This window comes from Schistocerca cancellata, unplaced genomic scaffold (genome assembly GCF_023864275.1).
Source record: "Schistocerca cancellata isolate TAMUIC-IGC-003103 unplaced genomic scaffold, iqSchCanc2.1 HiC_scaffold_569, whole genome shotgun sequence".
NCBI classification, from domain to species: Eukaryota; Metazoa; Arthropoda; class Insecta; order Orthoptera; family Acrididae; genus Schistocerca; species Schistocerca cancellata.
In genome coordinates this window covers 102,501-106,893 of record NW_026046581.1, presented here as the reverse complement: position 1 = coordinate 106,893, position 4,393 = coordinate 102,501, and the positions used below count along the sequence as shown (strand labels likewise).

The 4,393-nt window shown below is 54.4% G+C and overlaps 1 non-coding gene across 1 annotated transcript in view; it reads left to right on the top strand.

Annotated features, from left to right (window-relative positions):
- Positions 1–3,955: 3,955 nt before the first annotated feature.
- The window catches only part of LOC126131212 (small subunit ribosomal RNA), a 1,909-nt gene continuing 1,471 nt past the window's right edge, over positions 3,956–4,393 (top strand). Inside the window, exon 1 of the ribosomal RNA XR_007527443.1 lies at positions 3,956–4,393. This exon is cut by the window's right edge and continues 1,471 nt beyond it. This is a non-coding gene — a ribosomal RNA (small subunit ribosomal RNA).

The window sequence follows — 4,393 nt, the reverse complement described above, 5'->3', positions numbered from 1 at the left end:
ACAGCATCGCCATCTATGACAATGTGACGAAACCACATGCAATAGCCCATCTACGCGAATCGGACGACACTACGTCCACCATGTCGCAGCGGCACACGAAAACTAAATACCGCCATCTGCAAGTCTCCCGAAACATGACCTGCTGCACCGACGATACCGCCATCTATGAGACGCCACCCCGACTACGACATCGCTAGGTCCCACAGTACCCATTTTTCGACGCCACCCACAAAGCCTGCATCATCTGTCCACCACAGGAACCCGAACGCCAGTGCCTGCGTCGCACGAAGTAGTCAACCGACATCACTCCACCCGCACCCGCACGTGCCCCACCCCAACGCTCCAAATCGCAACCCAAGCGGATGAACGGCGGACTCTTCCCGCACTCGTACGTTGCAATCCACACCCTATATCTTGCGTTTCATGACGAGTTATATCCCAATATGCCAAATTCCGCTGTCCCTATACATGCTGTAAGTCTGTGCACACAATATGAACCACACCTCAGCGAGACACTCCATCACACATTACTCTCTGCCTGTAACAGACACAGATACGATATGTAAGCACCAGCATGGACCAACGTCCGGTGCATCCTCTCCGCCACAGTACACCATCCACACTATGATAACCACACCAGGGGGTCCAATTATAAAATAGAATATCCCACCCGTCCAACATCCACAATTGCTCAGATAAGCCACCAACACCACACATGTCCTACACAGGGGTGCACCCAACACCACCACACTGCCTCCTGTTCGGCACAGAAACAATGGCAGGAATGAATCACACAGGTCTGCCACTCCCTTGCCGCAACCACAGACGCGGCGCGCCTCCAGTCACGAGCGAAAAGCGCATCCTGACGAGACAGAACTGCTGTGACATACTGACGCTGCCTCAGACATTCAATTACAATGATCACTACCAACGAACCTGCCCCCCCCCCCCCCCCCCCCCCAAACACACTATCTCTTACCATGGTTGTGTACTGTAATCCAACCCATTTTGCACCTTAACCTAACCAAATTTGTAACGCAATTTGTACCGCAATGTAACGCAATTTGTACCGCAATGTAACGCAATTTGTACCGCAATGTAACGCAATTTGTAACGCAATTTGTGTCTTAACCTAACCCACGTTGTGCCTTAACCTAACCCACGTTGTGCCTTAACCTAACCCACGTTGTGCCTTAACCTAACACACGTTGTGCCTTAACGTAACCCACGTTGTGCCTTAACGTAACCCACGTTGTGCCTTAACGTAACCCACGTTGTGCCTTAAACGTAACCCACGTTGTGCCTTAACGTAACCCACGTTGTGCCTTAACGTAACCCACGTTGTGCCTTAACGTAACCCACGTTGTGCCTTAACGTAACCCACGTTGTGCCTTAACCTAACCCACGTTGTGGCCTTAACCTAACCCACGTTGTGCCTTAACCTAACACACGTTGTGCCTTAACGTAACCCACGTTGTGCCTTAACGTAACCCACGTTGTGCCTTAACGTAACCCACGTTGTGCCTTAACGTAACCCACGTTGTGCCTTAACGTAACCCACGTTGTGCCTTAACCTAACCACGTTGTGCCTTAACCTAACCCACGTTGTGCCTTAACCTAACCCACGTTGTGCCTTAACCTAACCCACGTTGTGCCTTAACCTAACACACGTTGTGCCTTAACGTAACCCACGTTGTGCCCTTAACGTAACCCACGTTGTGCCTTAACGTAACCCACGTTGTGCCTTAACGTAACCCACGTTGTGCCTTAACGTAACCCACGTTGTGCCTTAACGTAACCACGTTGTGCCTTAACGTAACCCACGTTGTGCCTTAACGTACCACGTTGTGCCTTAACGTAACCCACGTTGTGCCTTAACGTAACCCACGTTGTGCCTTAACCTAACCCACGTTGTGCCTTAACCTAACCCACGTTGTGCCTTAACCTAACCCACGTTGTGCCTTAACCTAACCCACGTTGTGCCTTAACCTAACCCACGTTGTGCCTTAACCTAACCCACGTTGTGCCTTAACCTAACCCACGTTGTGCCTTAACCTAACCCACGTTGTGCCTTAACCTAACCCACGTTGTGCCTTAACCTAACCCACGTTGTGCCTTAACCTAACCCACGTTGTGCCTTAACCTAACCCACGTTGTGCCTTAACCTAACCCACGTTGTGCCTTAACCTAACCCACGTTGTGCCTTAACCTGCTCTGTAATTGGCATATGACACGTTACATTAATCTAGTGTTGTCTAACCACAACCCTCTGAATATAGTTCGCTACTCGCACCGCCCACCCTCTTGTGTGTCGTTTCAATGTTGAACACTTCGCAAGTGTTGCTTACTTTTTACATGCTCCCGCTGTACACTGTAATGTGGACAACTGCAGATGTACATCGCCCCCCCCCCTCCACCCTGCCTTCGCACGCTGGTCGTTCAGGTGCTTGCGTGTTCAATGCCCTTCGCAGCTGTTCACTGGCATTCGCATGTCGAAGCGCTCAGTCTACGTCGTGGTACGGCCTGTGTCCACTGTCCGCTGATATCGTAAGCTTAATCCTCACAATTGTACTGCACATAGGTCCGTATGTACTGATGATACGCTGTGGCACATGTGTGACCGTACGACTGCGCCCAACAACAGCGAACCATACGTCCAAATGTTGTGCACTCAGCCACGTGCCGTCTCCCCATAACAGCTACATTGCAGTGTGGTACGCCATAGAGACGTGTGGGAGTAACGGGACGCCCTGGATGGCGATCAGCATGAGCCGTCTGTTGATGTAGTGGCGCGTGTATTCAAACGTAGTCGTCCTCTTCTCACACAGTGTGATAGCATGGTGCACCGCGTTCCACATCTGCGACATGGTACAGATGCTGGTTGACAGTCGGTCTCGTAATGGACATCGCATACGTAGGGGGCCACCTCCCACGTGTTCTCTAGTCCGTGCACATTTTGTTGCGTGTATGTGGCAGACGTAGTGTGTCGTGACACCTAACAGACAGGTATGCAATAATCGTTGCATTTGCAAACTGGGATGGACGTCTACGTTTGCTGGTGACGTGACGCAACGCAAATGAACAACTGGTAAACCCATTGTGGTGCGGTTGTTGTTGCTGGAGGTAAATCAGTAAGGGCAAATCTGTGTGTGAAGCGATACGCGGCGGTGGCTGGGTTGGACCGTCCCCGGCCGGTGAGGGGGGGCCGCCCGGCGTGCTGGCCGCGCGGTGCGTGGGCGCACGCGCTACAGCCGGCTGGTGGGGGCGCCCAGTGGCAGGCGCGCCGGCCGACGGACGCGGCAGGCGGCGCAGCTGCGCGCCGGGGCACCCTGCGCGCGGCGCCGGGCGGCCAAAGTGGGTCCTCGCGGGCCCGGTGCGAAGCGCGGTGGACATCTGCAGTGTGCTGGTCCGACTGAGGACTGTGTGCGTTGAGGATGCGCCGCCGCCCGGCACTCGGCGCCGCGACGCCGTCTGCTGCTCGGTCGCCCCAGCGGTTCTCGCTGGTGGTTTGTATCGCAGTTGTGCAGACGTGTTGGCACGTGCGCTGTGCTGGGAGAGTTCGCTTCGGCACCCACGTGGGGCCTTTGCCCTTCTGTGGCGCTGGCGTTGGAGCTGCCGGTCACCGTAGGTGGCGCGTGTTGTCTCCCGCCGGCAATGCCACGACAGCACGCTCCCGGGCCTCTGTCGGCAGCGGCAAGCTCAGTTGGGAGCACGGGTGGTCGCACCTAAAGCGTCTACTCGCCTAACTCCGGGCGATTGCGCCTCTCTCGAACCCGACCAAGTACTTAGGACGGCGCTGCGCGCCGCCGGGACCTGAGAGGGTTTCGAGGTGTATTGTGCAGGGGAGCTCAGCCTCCTCCTGTTTGCAGAATAATTGAGCGGACGCTTGCGTGTTCGCGCGGGCCCCTGGGACACACTCCCGGGCGGCCGGCTGCTCAGCTCTAGTTGACGCAGCTCCCTGGTTGATCCTGCCAGTAGTCATATGCTTGTCTCAAAGATTAAGCCATGCATGTCTCAGTACAAGCCGCATTAAGGTGAAACCGCGAATGGCTCATTAAATCAGTTATGGTTCCTTAGATCGTACCCACGTTACTTGGATAACTGTGGTAATTCTAGAGCTAATACATGCAAACAGAGTCCCGACCAGAGATGGAAGGGACGCTTTTATTAGATCAAAACCAATCGGTCGGCTCGTCCGGTCCGTTTGCCTTGGTGACTCTGAATAACTTTGGGCTGATCGCACGGTCCTCGTACCGGCGACGCATCTTTCAAATGTCTGCCTTATCAACTGTCGATGGTAGGTTCTGCGCCTACCATGGTTGTAACGGGTAACGGGGAATCAGGGTTCGATTCCGGAGAGGGAGCCTGAGAAACGGCTACCACATCCAAGGAA